General features: G+C 38.1%; 1 long non-coding RNA gene across 1 annotated transcript in view; it reads left to right on the forward strand.

Annotated features, from left to right (window-relative positions):
* The first annotated feature begins 666 nt into the window (after nucleotides 1-666).
* LOC125092316 (uncharacterized) overlaps nucleotides 667-17,981 on the forward strand; it is a 32,158-nt gene continuing 14,843 nt past the window's right edge. The window contains exon 1 of the long non-coding RNA XR_007124872.1: nucleotides 667-966. This is a non-coding gene — a long non-coding RNA (uncharacterized LOC125092316). The remainder of the gene's footprint in view (nucleotides 967-17,981) is intronic.

The raw sequence follows: 17,981 nt of genomic DNA on the forward strand, positions 1-17,981 counted from the left end.
AAATTTTAAAGAAAGAAAAACTTTTATGTATACAAAAATAAGGGTAAACACAATGGAGGGATGGAATATGACTGTAAAGATGAAAATTTAAAAAGATTTTTAAAAAGGAATTGATAAGATAAGAAGTTGGTCGAAAAAAGGGGGAAAAAAAGGAAAGAATGTAATGTGATCAGGCCAGAGACTAGAACAAAGCCATATGCTAGATTTAGGGTATATTTTGATCTGTTAGAAGAAATTCTATTCTAAAATTTGAAAGAAAGAAAAACTTATATGTATACAAAAATAAGGTTAAATGCAATGAAGGGATAGAATATGACTATAACAATGAAAATGTAAAAAGATTTTTTAAAAGGTATTGATAAGATTAAATAGTCAAAAAGGTTAAAATAGGGAAGAAGAAACATTTAAAAAAAGAATAAAAAAATAAAATCTTAAAAATTAACTTGGAAAGACTAAAGAATCATGGGAAAAAGCCATGAATTCTATGTGCTATATTCCTATATCTCTGAAGTTTTGCAGTTTTCATTGATCGGTGAACTTGGTCTTGGCTGGATGTTTTTGCTAATCTTCTGGGGGAGGGGCCTGTTGCCGTGAGTCTCAAATGTCTTTGCTCGAGGCAGAATTGCACCTCCCTTACCAGGGACCAGGCTAAGAAATCTGCTCGGGTTCGCTCTCGGAAGCTTTTGTTCCCTGAACGCTTTCCATAGAGTTCCGGAGGATGGGAATGAAAATGGCGGCCTACCAGTCTCCGGCTCAGAGGAGCTGAGGGCTTGGGGCCCCACTCCTCAGTGCATCCTCGGAGAAAAGCAGTCAATCCCTCCCATCTCCCTGGTCTCTGGCTGCGCTCCGAGCTCACCCAGCCAATGACTGAGCATCTCTGTTTCTGCCACACGGCCCCGTTTGGAGTCTCAAAACCCAGCAGATTCATGCCTTGTGCTCCTGCGCTTCTCCTCCCAAAGGAGGAAGGTGAGTCTCCCTGGCTCTGCCACTTGTGGGGTCCCTGCTCAAAGAGCAGTGATCCAACTGTGCCTTGGATCACAGTTTAAGGTAACTCCAAGCTGAGAGCCCATTGCTTGGCTTCATCTCTGTAGCCGGCTTCCCACTCCAATACCTGGCAGCTCTGCTGCACTCAGACACCCCTGGTATTTCTGTGACCCTGTGGGTCCTGAGACCACACTCTCCCTGCGAGGTCTCTACCCCCCACTTAGCCACTGGAGTGATGTCTCTCAGTGGAGCAGACTTCTAAAAATTCTGATTTTGTGCTCTGGTGCTCCTTTCCTTGCCAGGGGTCACCCCCACCACCTGCAGTCTAGCTTCCCGTGATCGCCTCGGATTCACTTTTCCACACATCCTACCTTCCAGATAGTGGTCGTTTTTCTCTCCCTAGAATTGTTGCTCTTCTTCTCTTCTATCTCCTGTTGAGTCTGTAGGTGTTTGGAATGGTCTGATAACTATCTAGCTGAATTCCTGAGACCCAATGAAATGTAGGTCTCCTACTCCTCCACCATCTTGCTCCTCCCCCCTGCCCTGGTTTTTTAAGATTTTATTTATGTGTCAGAGAGAGAGAGCACAAGTTGGGGGAGTGGCAGGGAAAGGAAGAAGCAGTATCCTTGCTGAGCAGGGAGCCTGATGTGGGACTCAATCCAGGACCCTGGGACCATGACCTGAGCAGAAAGCAGACATTTAACTGACTGAGTCACCCAGGCATCCGAAGACTGGAGTTTTAAAGGTTGGCAGGCTTGGCCGGGATAGAGCCTTAAGAGTGCTACCCTACTCCTGGAGAAAAGCTGGGCAAGCAACCTGGGGGGAGGATGGCACAATCTGAAGAATACCTGAGGCTCATAAGGGAGAGATTGTTTGCCCTTCTTGGAGCACATTTGTGAAAAGTGGCATTCACAGAGATGCTTCTCTGGGGACCAAAAACCAGCATGTGGCATTCCCCTCCCCAACCCCTCAGCATAGGCACAGATCCACCAGCTGAGGGTGGCTCTCCCAGACACTGACTGCCTAGCTTGCTTGCTACAGGTCCAACCCCACTGTGCTCTGGCACAACTGCCCTTCTCAGTCAAACCTGTATCTGTCTCAGTGTGGCAGACACTAGAAGACCAGTGCAGGCCCCTACCACGCCACATCCCTAAACTTTGGAGTTTTCAAAGTGAGCAAGTTTGGCTGGTATATAGCGCAAAGTGCTCTGTGCTGCCCCAGGCAGGCAAGGAACCTGGAAACAGAATGAAAACACCAATCTGAAAAATGCCAGGGACACACAGGGGGAGCTAATTCACTCTTCTGCGTGGGATTGCCTGAAAACAGCAAGCACAGAGACCCCCTCTCCCAGGACAAAAGAGCTTGTAGCACTATTTCCCTCTCTAACCCTTCAGCATAAGCATAGAATCGACTTCAGTAAAGAGCACAGTGCCAACACTGGTTGCCTAACCTGCTTACACCAACTCCCATCCCATGCGCTCTGCTGATACGCCCTTCTTGTGCAAGTGTGCCCAAGTCCCAACACAGTGGACCCATTTCCAAAAGACCATTAGGAACCCCACAAATGGGGCACCTGGGTGGCTCAGCAGGTTGGGCCTCTTCCTTTGGCTCAGGTCATGATCTTGGGGTACAGGGATCGAGCCCCACATCGGGCTCTTTGCTTGGTGGGGAGCCTGCTTCCCCCTCTTTCTCTGCCTGCCTCTCTGCCTACTTGTGATATCTCTTTGTGACAAATGACAAATGAATAAATAAAGTCTAAGAAAAGAAAAAAGTAAAAAGAAACCCCACAAACACCACAAATCCCAACCACAGAATTCTTCAAAGCTTCATTTCTAGCAGAAGTAGCATCAGGTCTCATTTAACAAGCAGATCAGAGCATGCCTAGTTAGAACTTGCCACACTCTGGCCAAGGTCCAAACACTCCCCAAGGCAGGCAAGGAAAGCCTCTTCCAACCACTGGCCTGAAGGATAGAGCAGCCAAAACACAGCAGCAGAGTGCATACAGCACACACCAGACACTCCCTGAAGCACCAGGCCCTGGACACTATATGGCCTCTTTTTCATAAAGCCATTACTCTCAAGATCAGGAAACATAACAGACTTTTCTAATACAGAGAAGAAGACAGAGATTTAGACAAAATGCCAAGACAGAGAAATTCATCTCAATTGAAACAACAAGAAAAGGTCATGGCCAGATATCTAATCAAAATAGATATAAGTAATATGCCTGACAGAGAATTTAAACCAACAGTCATTAAGGATACTCACTAGTCTTGAAAAAAGAATGGAAGATTTCAGGGAGGCCCTTACCAGAGAGATAAAAGAGTTAAAAAACAGAAATGAAAAATTGCAATAACTGAGATACAAAATATACTGGATGTAATGAACACAAGGACAGATTAAGCAGAAGAATGAATAAGTGATATAGAAGCTAGAATAATAGAAAATAATGAAGCTGAAAAGAAGAGGGAAAGAAGAACATTAGGCCATGAATATAGAATTAAGAAGCTCAGTGACTCCATGAAGCATAATACATTCAGATCATCAGAGTCCCAGAAGAAGAAGAGAGAGAAAAGAAAGCAGAAAATTTATTTGAGAAAATTATAGCTGAAAACTTCCCTTTATGGAAAAGGAAATAGACATCCAAATTCAGGAGGCATGGAGGACTCGCATCAAATTCAACAAACGCAGGCCAACACCAAGATATATTGCAATTAAATTTGCAAAATATAGTGATAAAGAAAAAATCCTTAAAAAAAGGCAAGAAAAAAGAAGTCCCTAACTTACAAGGAAAGACCCTAAGGGTAGCTGCAGATCAATCCACAGAAACCTGGCAACAAAAAAGAAAGTGGCATAATATATTTAACACACTGAATGGGAAAAATCTGTAGCCAAAAAACTCTATCCAGTAAGGCTTTCATTCAGATTAGAAGGAAGGATAGTTTCTCAAACAAACAAAAACCAAAGGAGTTCATAACCACTAAATAAGCCCTGCAAGAAATATTAAAGTGTACTCTGAGTGGAAAGGAAAGAACAAAAATGACAAAGAGTAGAAAGGAAGAAAGAAAATCTCCAGAAATGACAAAACAAGTAATAAAATGGCACCAAATTCATATCTATCAATAATTACTCTGAATGCAAATGTACTAAACACTCCAATCAAAGAAATAGGGTGGCAGAATGGATAAAAAACAAGATCCATCTCTGTGCTGTCTTTAAGACTCATTTTAGACCTAAATACAACTGCAGATTGAAAGTGAGGGGATGGAGAAATATTTATCATGCAAATGGACATCAAAAGAAAGCCAAAGTAGCAATACTTACATCAGAAAAACTACATTTTAAACCAAAGACTTAACAAGGGATGAAGAAGGGCACTATATCACAATAAAAGAGACTATCCGACAAGAAGATCTAACAATTGTAAATATTTCTTCACCAAACATGGGAGGACCCAATCATATAAAACAATTAGTAACAAAAATAAAGGAACTCATTGATAATAATACAGTAATAGTGGGGGACCTTAACACCCTACTTACATCAATGGACAGATCGTCTAAGCAGAAAATCAACAAGGAAACAATGGCTTTGAATGACACACTGGACCAAATGGACTTAACAGATATATTCAGAACATTTCATCCTAAAACAGTGGAATATATATTCTTCTCCAGTGCTTTTGGGACATTCTTCAGGATAGATGACATACTGGATCACAAAAAGATTGACATCATACCATGCATAATTTCAGACCAAATATTATGAAACTTTAAGTCAACCACAAGAAAAAATTTGGAAAGACCACACATACATTGGAGGTTAAAGAACATGCTACTAAAGAATGAACCAGATAATCAAAGAAGAAACTTTTAAAAATACATGGAAACAAAGGAAAATGAAATCCCAAAAACCTTTGGGATTCAGTAAAAGCAGTTTTAAGAGGGAATTATATAACAATACAGTCCTACCTCAAGAAGCAAGAAAAATCTCAAATATGGAACTTCACCTTACATCTAAAGGAGCTAGAAAAATAACAATAAATGAGGCCTAAAACCAGCTGAAGGGAAATAATAAAGATTAAAGCATATATAAATTATATAGAAACTAAAATAACAATAGAACAGATCAATGAAACCAAGAGCTGTTTTTTTAAAAAATTAATAAAATTGATAAACCACTAGCCAGATTTATCAAAAAGAAAGAGAAAGTAACCAAATAAATAAAATCACAAATGAGAATGGAGAAGTACCAACCAACACCACAAAAATACAATTACAAGAGAATATTATGAAAAATTATATGCCAAAAAATTGGACAATCTATGAGAAATGGATAAATTCCTAGTTTATATGTTTCTAGAAAGAAACAGAAAACTTGAACAGACCAATAAACAGCAAAGAAGTTGAATCAGTAATCAAACAACTCCCAACAAATGAAGTTCACATGGCTTCCCAGGGGAATTCTACCAAACATTTAAAGAAGAGTTACTACCTATTCTTCTCAAACTATTCCAAAAACTAGAAATGGAAGGAAAAGTCCCAAATTTATTCTGAGGCCAGCATCACCCTAATACCAAAACCAAAGACTCCACTGAAAAAGAGAACTACAGGCCAATATCCCTGATGAGCATGGTTGAAAAAATTCTCAATAAATACTAGTAAATCAAATCCAGCAGTATGTGAAAAGAATCATTCACCACAATCAAGTGGGATATATTCCTGGATTGTAAGGGTGGTTCAATATTCACAAACCAATCAATGTGATATACCACATTAATAAAAGAAAGGATAAAAACCATATGATCTCTCAATAGATGCAGAAAAAGCATTTGATAAAGTACAATATCCATTCATGATATAAACCCTCAACAAAGTAGGGCTAAAGGGAATATACCTCAATATAATAAAGGCCATATACAAAAACCCCACAGATAATATCATGCTCAATGGGGAAAAACTGAGAACTTTTCCTCTACACTCAGGAACAAGACAGGGAAGTCCACTCTCACCAGTTATTTAACATGGTGCTGGAAGTCCTAGCATCAGCAAACAGACAACAAAAAGAAATAAAAAGCATCCGGTCGGCAAGGAACAAGTCAAACTTTCACTATTTACAGATGACATGGCATGATACTCTATATAGTAAACCCAAAAGACTGCACCAAAAAATTGCTAGAATTCATATACAAATTCAGTAAATTTGCAGAAGACAAAATCAATGTACAGAAATCTGTTGCATTTTTATACACCACTAATGAAGCAGTAGAAAGAGAAATCAGGGAATTGATCCCATTTACAACCACGCCAAAAACCATAAGATGCCAGGAATAAACCTAATAAACCTGTTCTCTGAAAACTATAAAACACTGATGAAAGAAATTGAAGATGACACAAAGAAATTGAAAAACATTCTATGCTCAAAAATTGGAAGAACAAATATTGTTAAAATGTCTATATGGCCCAAAGCAAACTACACATTTAATGCAATCCCTATCAACATACCACCAGCATTTTTCATAGAGCTAGAAGAAATAATTCTAAAATTTACATGGAACCACAAAAGACCCTGTATAGCCAAAGCAATCTTGAAAAAGAAAAGTAAAGTTAGAAGCATCACAATTCAGGCTTTCAAGTAATATTACAAAGTTGTAGTGATCAAGACAGTATGGTACCGGCACAAAAACAGACACATCAATTAATGGAACAGAATAGAAAACCCAGAAATAAACCTACAGCTATGGTCAACTAATCTTTGACAAAATGGGAAAGATTATCCAATGGGAAAAAGATAATCTCTTCAACAAATGGTGTTGGGAAAACTGGACAGCAACATGCAAAAGAATGAAATTAGACCACTTTCTTACTCCATACAAAAAAATAAATTCAAAATGGATGAAAGACCTAAACATGAGACAGGAAACCATCAAAATCATAGAGGAAATCACAGGCAGTTACCTTTTTGACGTGGGCCTTAGCAACTTCTTACTAGATATGTCTCCTGAGGCAAGGGAAACAAAGCAAAAATGAACTATTGGGACTTCATCAAGATAAAGATCTTTTGCACATCAAAGGAAACAATCAACAAAACTAAAAGGCAACCTATGGAATGGGAGAAGATATTTGCAAATGGCATATATGATAAAGGATTAGTATCCAAAATATATAGAGAACTTATACAACTCAAAACCGCCAAAACAATCCAGATTAAAAAATGGGCAGAAGACAACAATAGACAGTTTTTCCAAAGAAGACATCCAGATGGCTAATAGATTCATGAAAAGATGCTCAATATCACTCATTATCAGGGAAATACAAATGAAAACTACATGGAAAGATCACCTCACCCCAGTCAGAATGGCCAAAATTAACAACACAGGAAATAACACCTGTTGGCAAGGATGCAGAGAAAGGGGAACCTCTTGCACTTTTGGTGGGAATGCAAACTGGTGCAGCCACTCTGGAAAACAGTATGGATGGTCCTCAAGAAGTTAAAAATGAAACTACCCAGCAATCCAGCAATTGCTCTACTAAGTATTTACCCAAAGGATAAAAAAATAGTGATTCGAGGGGATCCATGCATCCCAATGTTTATCACAGCATTATCAACAATAGCCAAGTTATGGAAAGAGCCCAAACAGCCATTGACTGATGAGTGGATAAAGAAGTTGTGGTATGTATGTTTGTGTGTATGTATACACACACACACACACACACACACACACACACTGGAATATTATTCAGCCGTAAAAAGAATGAAATCTTTCCATTTACAATGACGTGGATGGAACTACAGAGTATTGGGATAAGCGAAGTAAGTCAGTCAGAAAAACACAAATACCATATGATTTCATTCATATATGGAATTTAGGAAACAAAAGAGGGGTGCCTGGGTGACTCAGTCAGTTGGGCACCCGACTTGGTTTCAGCTCAGGCCATGATCTTGGGGTCCTGGGATCAGGCCCCAAGTCCGGCCCCATGCTCGGCAGGGAGTCTTCTTGAGGATTTTCTCTCTCTCTCCTTCTGCCCCTCTCCCATTCTCTATCTCTCAAATAAATAGATAAATCCTAAAAAAGAAAAAGAAAAAATATGTAACTCATTGCTATTAAAAGATAAGAAAAAATGATTTTTAAAAAAAGAAACAAAACAAATGAACATAAGGGGGAAAAGAGAGGCAAACCAAGAAGCAGACTCTTAAATAGAACAAACTGATAGTTACTGCAGGGGAGGTCGGTGGGGAGATGGGTTAATTAGTTGATGGGTATTAAGAAGGGCACTTGTGGGGCACCTGGGTGGCTCAGTGGTTAAGCCTCTGCCTTCAGCTCAGGTCATGATCTCAGGGTCCTGGGATCGAGTCCCACATCGGGCTCTCTGCTCTGCAGGGAGCCTGCTTCCTCCTCTCTCTCTCTCTCTGCTTGCCTGTCTGCCCACTTGTGATCTCTCTCTGTCAGATAAATAAAATCTTAAAAAAAAAAAAGAAAAAAAAAAAAAAGAAGGGAACTTGTGATGAGCACCAGGTGTTACATGTAACTGATGAATCACTAAATTCCAACCTGAAACTAATATTGCCCTGTATATTAACTGGCTGGAAATTAAATAAAAACTTCAAAGAAAAAAAATAATAGAACTAAGGAAAAATACCCTGAGAAGATATTCCCCTGTCCGAGTTTAATAAATGACTATTTTAACAAAAGCTTATGAAATGAAATTGCTGTATGAATGAGACATTTTATGTCAAGTTCCAGCCAGTAGCCAACATTTTCAATGCAATGTTAATAATTTGAAATATATTGAAATAATTTTATAAATTAATACTGTAGCTTTGAAAAGCTCAACCCCATAATCATTCTTCTCTGGAAACATTCTATCCCATCTTATTTTTATAAGCACTTTATATGGAAATATGATACGTTGTTCCTGTTAAACAAACTACTTTAGGAGGCACTAAATGGATTTATTAAATAATTAGCATGCAGATAGAGGAAAGCTATGTGCTTTGCAGAAGATCTAAAATTGTTATTGGAAGCCAAGTGATATTCATATTTTTAAACTATATCAGAAATTGCAGATGCCAAGCACATTCACAATAACGGTCAATTCAGTCATGGATTAGATATGGACACAGTGCTAGCATTTTAGTGTGAGAATAATTTTGGTAATATCAATGTGAGCAAACCTATGAGGATCTAGAAAGGCCAGATAAGGCATAAAATATATCCTGGCTGCAGCAGGGTAACAGAGTCATTCCAGGAAGAAGGTATATAAAGTATATTATTCATAACCTAAGAGAAGACTCAGCAACACATGGAAGACTCTTATGAATAGAAATAGAGATGATAATACACACATTTATTAAATGCCCAGAGGGTAGCAAGTATAATATTGGACATATAAAAAGGCCAAGTGTTTCTCTCTCAGCACTATAAAAGAAATATCAGAATGTCCCTAAAGATAGATAAAGCATAAGCCAGTGAGTTTTGTTTTAATAAAAGATGTGGTTGGCAGAGACAATGGAAATTAATGACAGACAAGCTCCATCTCTCTGTTAAAGAAAAACAAACAAACAAAAAGAAAACCCTAAAGATTTAGGATGACATCCAAATTATTCTTCATTTATATTCTCCTTCAGAATAACCATGAGGGAGGAAACATGAAAATATGACAATAAGGTGAAGTTTTAGAGATTAAGAAAATAATTACCTCAAAGTGCTTTTGTAGTTAGTAAATAACTAATGAAAAATAGTTTTATGATTTGTAGTACAGTCTTGTGATTTCCAATATGTTTTCAGATTCCTGTTCTGATTTAAGCCAGGTGTTCTCACATATCTATTATTTCATTTACTACTCAAAATGTTAATGATTCACATGGAAAACAGAGATTCCAAATAATAATAATAATAATAATAATAAATGACTTCCTTCTCTGGTCAGGCAAGCCAGTGAGTGGGTAGATCTAGAGGGTCAAACTCAAGTGCTCTGCTTCCTCGCCCAAAAACATGGCTATTAGAGCTTTACTTGGTTCTTGATTAATCCATCTCTCTTCTCACTCAGAAAGTCCCTATTTTCTCAAGGTAGAAGCCACCTCATGTTAGTAGTCTACCCAAAATGTAAACGCTGGCTTGGGACACAATTTTTTCATGTTCCTATGACTCCTTTAATTAATTTTTTCCTTTATTCTAAATAGTCTAAATCTTTGTTTTTAAATCACAAGAACAGTCACCCAATAACACTGATGAAATTCTGACTTGAAAATCCAGCATCATTTCAGTCAATACAACAAACAGAAACTAGTTAACCTATGAGGCAATGTGCAACTCTTAATGTCTCTTCCCTGAACATTCAGAGTTGCTGGCAGTAGAAACCAATGCAGTAAAAAATGCCTCTAAGAATAGGAGATGCTTGACTTTATTGAGCATACGCCATGTTAAACTGAACTGCAACTTTAGTGATAACAACTGCTAATCAGATCATTCTTTTAAATAATTTAAATGCATCTAACTCTTCAACTTAAAATTTGCTATTGTGTGATTTTCCAGTTTCTGCATTCCATGTTCAACTTAGTATGAAATATTTGCTATATACAAATAGGAAGAGAGGTAAATTATTATTTCAAGGCTTTTTGGTATGCCGTTGAAGTTTGGAAATATGCTGATTAGCATAAAAAACAATTCCCCTAGTAGCTGAAGGAAGTATTAGGTATATAGAAACATATCTCCCAGCCCTGCTGAGAATGAGAGCCAGTGAAACTTAGGGATTTCCCACATTCAGAAATAGCCTGGGAATGAGCAAGTGACAAGTAGGCTAAAAGGGAAATTCTTTCCTTCCTTTACTGAAAGATAGGAAGCTGAACTTCTCTAAAGTTTGCTCATGACTTAACAAATAAAATGTTTGTAATAATAAATCTGAATCATTGGCCCCTAATTCTCCTCCTTAATACTCATACAAAACAATTCCATAAAAGACAACACAGAGAAAAAAGATGCAAACATAGGCATAGCTTTATCAGATCTTCTGGGGAAAGTAAAACAAAACAAAACATAAAAGGAACAAAAGGTAGAAAGCAAAACTCAATAATGTCCTGTGGTATAAGCTATAAAAGTATGACAAACCAAAATGCTTGTGTCATATCCTGAAGGGTCATATGTATATTTTCCTTGTGCTCAAGGTGAAGGTCCTGGCTTCTGTCTCCCATGTAAGCCAATTGGGTTTTATTTACCTCCCAAGTCTCTCTATCTGTGCCTCTAACCCCACAGGCGATCCTATTGCAAAGGTGTACCTGTGGCCAAAAAAAGCTAAGTGATACAGTGAAGGGAACTCACCATGAGAAAAGTAATCAAAAGCACAAGTTACCAGCCATTTAAACAAACTACTGTGGTGAAACAGAGCCTACAGAAAACTGGTAGACATAAGTTCTATCCTTAGACCACTTAGAAGTAAGCTGGAGGAGGTGACAGATTTAAAACAATAAAGGGGGAACCTCAAAAAGACTCTTGGGACAATTCAACTTCAAAGAAGAAAAAGATCAGGGCATACCAGATTTGTCCACAAAGTCCACATGGAGAACACAGGTATTGAATTGCCTCTTAAAGACTGGGTAGGATTTGAGGCACCTGGGTGGCTCAGTGGGTTAAGACTGGGCAGGATTTAACTCAGAAGAGAATGACAGTATCCATGGCTTGAGCACTTACTCTCTACCAAACACTGGTATCACATTATGTGATTGACTTCTTATCTAGGGGACATTACATTACCCCCATGTTACAAATCAGGAAAAAGAGGCTCAGGAAGATTAAAAGACTTTCCCAAAGTCAGACTGCTACAAAGTGCCTTCAGGAAAATGTCACAATCATGATTTACATGGTTTTGCATAGTCGACCCCTGCTTGACTCTCCGGCCTCATCTCACACCAATCACATGCACATTCAACACACTCCAACCATAAATGAACCAATCTCTTTCATCATAGATTGTTCACAGTTTGAGTTACTTCTCCTTTCACAAATCTGTCTTCTTTGCTTACAAAACTTCTATGTATCTAGCAAATTTTTTAAAAAGTTACTTCTTTAAAGAGACATCCTCTGACTGCTGAATTACCTTAGGTCCCACTTAGAGACATACAATTCATAGCACTTATCATAATCTATATATAAATAATTACATACATGTTGTGTTAGATTTTTTTCAGTCCAGCAAGCTGGAAATTCAGGTAAGAGTTGATATTGGAGTCTTGAGTCTGAATTCTGCATGTTGGAAACACAGACAGGATATATGTGTTGCAGTCTTGAGATTAATTCCCTCTCCTTGTGGGACCATCAGTCTTTGTCTTCTCAAAGCTTTCAGTTGATTTGATGAGGCCTACCCACTCCATGGAGAGCAATCTGCTTTTTTCAATGTATTTTAAGTAATATGTTTTTTTTATTTGTTTGTTTTTAGAGAGAGAGAGAAAGAATGCACACAAGTAGCAGAGGGAGGGCAGAGGGAGAAGGAGAGAGAAAATCTTAAGCAGGCTCCACACCCAGCACAGAGCCTGTCATGGGACTTGATCTCACAACCCTGAGATCATGAACTGAACTGAAATCAAGAGTAGGATGCCTAATCAACTGAGCCACTCAGGTACCCCTATTAAGTTATATGTTAATCACATATTCTTAAAAAAAAAACTCCATAGCAATATCTACATTGCTATTTGACTGGAACAATGTTGCACTATAGCCTGGCCAAGTTGACATATAAAATTAAACATCAGATATGTCTGTTTAAGGACTGTTATCCCTATTTGACTATAAGCTCCATGAGGATAGAGATCCAGTCCATTTTTTTCTTTTTTTTAAATTATGTTCAGTTAGCTAACATATAGTACATCATTAGTTTTTGATGTAGTGTTCAACAATTCATTATTTGCATATAATACCCAATGCTTATCACAACACATGCCCTCCTTAATACCCATCACCTGGTTACTCCATCCCCCTACCCAACCCTTCTGTAACCTTCAACTTGTTTCCTAGAGTCCAGAGTCTCTCGTGGTTTGTCTCCCTCTCTGATTTCTTCCCATTCAGTTTTCTCTTACTTTCCTTCTGCTCCTCTGCACTTTTCCTTATGTTCCACATATAAGTGAATGTATCCACAATGCCTAGAACAGTGTTTGACATATAACATATGCTCAAAATTTATTCATTGCTGAATGAAAGAAATACCCACTAAGTCTTGTTGACTGGTTGATCTAGCACTGGCACAAAATGGAAAACAGCAAGTGACAACAGTAAGCATTTCTAGACAGTCAGATTTAATTCAGTAACCAATAATTATGTACTGGCTTTCTTCAGCACAAAACTATCTTAGGCATACAAAGAATACCAAAATGAATATAACAGAAGTCAAACAAAGATTATAATACAAAGATGTTTTTTGTTGCACTATTTATAGCATCAAAGGTTGAAAACAATCTCTGTGTCCAACAATAGGGAACTGAATAAATGATTATTGGTGTTACAGTGAGTGCCAATAACTACGTTTGAAGAATTTATGTATAGCATACATTTTCTACTATGGACCTGTAATAACTCATTCATATATATGCAAAATTAGGTGCCATGAAGCAGCACTGAATGGCAGTTCTAGTACATCATCATATTAGTATTCATGGTCAGCATGGGCTCACTTAGAAACAAGGTTGCTTCAACAGGGTGATCCCATCTTCAGATATTGATATTTACTATGTGCCAAGCACTGTTTCAGGTGTTAGACATACAATGATGAACAAAACAGATAAACAAATATTCATGTACTTGTGGAGAAAAAAATAAAGCATGAAAAGGGAAAACAAAATGTTTGGAATGAGGATTAACATATTAGATAGAAACATCCAAGAAAGCCTTCACAGAGAAAGTCACAATTTAAAAATTTAAAGAAGTGTGGGGGTGAGCTATTTGTATAGCTATAGGGGAGAGTTCCATGCAGAAGGAACAGCAAGTGCAAAGTTCCAGGATGGGAGTTGTCCTGGCATGTTTAGGTGCAAGCAAGGTGAAAAAGAGGAAGAACAGTAGTACATGAGATCAGAGATGTAATGGTAAGGGTGAGGGGAAGATGAGAGGGAAACATGGTATCATGTGTGAATGTGAGAAGAAAACTAATTTTGGAACTGATTGGAGCATGAGGTACAAGATGGTGGGGAAAGTTAAACCCAAATGTAATATCTATCCCTATTAAGCACAAAGAAAGACCTTGTCCCCATAAGCAACTTATCTAGACCCTAGTCAAACTAGAAAACCCTTGAAATTAGCTTATATAACATTTTAGGCCAAGCTGTAGATCACACCATTTTAGTAACCATGCCTAAAAATATCCCACCAACATCAGAATGTCTCTCTTGCTGCCCAAGCATTATGGGAAATTCCTCTTATTTTTAATAGGCTTCATAATTAGATTATTCAAATTAGAAAGAATATTGACTTTGAGTTGCTGGATGAAGTGCTTCAAATATCCCAAATCAGAAAGTCTACAATACGGTCTTGCTTTCTGTAAGGAGACAGTAAACTGGGTAGACATAACCGACCTTCATTAAGTCTACTGAGAAGACTGGGAGTGGAGAAAAAGAGACACTGAAAGCAGTATAAAATTCAGGATGGTAGTTACTTTGGTAGGAGGGGCATAGTGACAGGGAAGGATCATAAAGATGGTCTGAGGGGTACATGATATGATTGATGTGTAAATAAGTGTATTTACATTATAAAAATTTATAGAATTACATGCCTATGATTTGTGCACCTTTTTTTATTCATGCCTACTTAAAAGAAGTGTGCTTAAATATATATCAGAATGTAAACCAGAGGTAGAGCTGTCAAGGTAAATGAATGATCACAATCAGCAAATACTGTCCAGGAGCTCGTGAAGACAGATCCAATCCTACCCTAGGAAACCTGGCAGAGTTGAAAGAAAGTATCTCTAATATGGGCCCAAAAAAAGCCCTTCCCAGTTCTAGAGGATGAATGTGAGGCTAAATGTAGGATGGGAAAATAAGTAGAGGGAAGAATGAGGGTAGTTGGCTCCCCAGAATGGGAAGTGGAAATCCTACCATGAAGGGTGGTATAATAATTGCCATCCAGCCATGAGGTGATGGAGGATAAGATGCAACCCAACTTCCTTGTAATCCCAAAGCAATACTCATGTGTCTTTGTAGTATACTTCTGAATCACCAAAAATAATTCTACCAGAGCAGAGTTTGGCTGAATTTCTGAAGGAGTGAAGTTAATGCCTGAAAGCAGGACATTTACCTTATATCTCTTTGGCTTATGATGGGTCATACATTCTCGGTAGAAAACACATTCCAAGTGGTCAGAAGCTGCCCATTATGTAGAACTCAGGGACAATATATTAGGCACCAGCATTTCTCCATGCTCATAAGCACAAAGAGAATCTCTCCCAGTCTATTTTTTGGAAAGATTCAACTACTCCACTAGAAGAGAGTGTCCATCATATGACCTCCTGCTCTGGATAGATAAAGCATGATAAACTGCAGGACTGCCTATTCACCCACAAAGCCACCGAATCACATACATACAACTATAAAACCATTAAACTAAGTATAATATTTGGATGTGTAACTTGAACATATTGCCAATCTGCCCATAAAAATTTATGACTGGTTTCATAATGCCTCGCATCCCTGTTTACCCTCTCTCTTAGACTTTCCTCCCTATACTCCTTTCTATATTCCTTAATCTGACCCAGTCTCCTGCCTGTCCTATTTAAATTCTTGGGAACTTGTTTCCTATTTAATCTAGTCTCTTATATCTTCAACCCCTTCCTAGAACTATCCCTTCATCCCCTTACCTTAATTGAGAACTGGCTGTCCCATGAGAACATGCAGCTGTAAAAACTGAATATTTTTCTCTCATAATCTTAGAATCCAGAGCCAGGGACAGACTTATTCCTCACTGCTACTTCAAAATCATGTCTTTTCTTCAAAATCTCAAGCTCCATTAAAGCCCAGGGCATCAGACAAAACCACCTGCTACCCTTCCTGGTTGCTGCCAACTACTGACCTCTCAGTGCCTCTTCTTCATTCATTAGAGACTTGTGCTATGGTTTGCTGACACCATTTCCAATTCTGTTCCAGTCATAATGTTTATAGAACATTATGTCAATAACCACATATATTGAATGTCCAATACTGTATATATACAGCTTCTTAACTTTCTCCAGTACTTTTTCCCCTCCACCTCACCTAAGTCACTTACTCTCATGTACACATACTCAAGTTTAGTATTATAAATAACTCTGAAATCTTGATTTCAACCTCTCATCCTTCCTCCTGTACCCCCACTCCAACAATTTCTCAACCAACTTATAGTCTCCAATCCATCAACCCCATTGCATTTTCAAGTCCCATCACCATTTTTTGCATCCTCCTTTCTTTATCCAAATTAAATTCCATTATCACTCTCTTTCTCTTAGCCCTTCTAGGGATAGAAGGGATCTAAGCAAGGAGTAAAATCTCAACCTTGGTTTAACCCAAAAATATCACTTCCTCACATGTAAAACTTAACAGCTGAACATTGTTTGGGAAAATTCTCTTTAAATCCATCATCCTAAGCCTCACATGGTCAATTTACAGTGCCCAGCAATCCTACACTTCCCTAGCAAATTTGCTTTCACTATATCCATTATGTACCTTTTCTTCTTTCCTCAAACCTATAATAGCCTCACTCACACACTCACAGCAGATGGCTTCACCTTATTCTTCTTTGAGAAATTAGAAGTAACTGACTTGAATTCCTAATCTTCTTCTTAAGGTAACCAATGATCCCCATGCTTCCAAATCCCAGAGACCCTTCTCTGTTTCTGTCTTAAACTCTCCTTCTTAAACTCCTCTCACCTGTCAACACTCAGGACATTACACTCTTCTGATGTTCTTCACACCCAGCTGGCCAAACCTCAATATCATCTTCCTTTTCTTGGCCTTTCATTGTTGAAGAGCCCCAATATTGAAGTACTCTGCTCTAAAAATACTTTATCTCTAAAAAAATCTCACCCAAGTGTATGGCTTTAACTATCATCCATATACCAAATTTATAACTTCAGCTTTGACATTTTCTATGAACTTCAGATTGCTTTATTCATAATATTTCCACACAGTTCTCTATTACTGTTTAAACTCAATATGACTCAAGATCCTGATTTTTCACTCCAAAATTAATGCTTACTCATTCGTCAGTCTTTGTGTTCTAGTAAATGGCACTACCATCCATCCAGTTGCTCAAACCAAGAATCAAGAGGCCATCCTTCATTCTTTCCATTCTCTAATCATTGATATCCAATCCAACAAGTTTTGTTAATCTACCTTCAAGATATATCCCTGAACCCAAGCACTTCTCTCCAGCCTTACTGGGGTCATGATAATCCAAATCACTATTATCTCTCTCCAGTTTGCTTTCACTCTTGCCCCTCACACCTGAGAGTCTAATCACCAAACACAGTTAACTCCCAAACATAAATCAGATCATATCGTTCTCCTGTTTAAATCCCCTAAGTGGTTTCCCATCGCACTCAGAATATGGTTCCACATTGTTCTCATAAGTTACCTGGTCGCAGAGGATCTGCTCTTGCTAGTTTTCCGATCTTACTTTAGCCATCTCTTCTTATTTTAACTACACTGGCCTCGTTTTTGTTCCTTAAAGCAGCAAAGCTCTTTCTGACCTCAGAATCTATGTGCTTGCTGATTTCTCTACCTGAGTGTTCTTTTCTTAGCTTTTCATGTAACTGGCCTTTTTTCTGATCTTTTAAATCTTAAGACAAAGGTGATGTCTTCAGAGAGGTCTTTCCTGAGAAGTCTTTCCATCCCTCTTCCACCACACTAACACACCACTCTGTTCATTCTTTCATATCAAAACAACCTGTATTTATATTTTTTGTTTGTTAATTGGATTATTTTCTTATAATCCAGCTAGAATACAAGCTTTTAGAAGACATTTCTTGTTTTTCACATTCTGGGCATAT

Source organism: Lutra lutra, chromosome X, assembly GCF_902655055.1.
Source record: "Lutra lutra chromosome X, mLutLut1.2, whole genome shotgun sequence".
NCBI classification, from domain to species: Eukaryota; Metazoa; Chordata; class Mammalia; order Carnivora; family Mustelidae; genus Lutra; species Lutra lutra.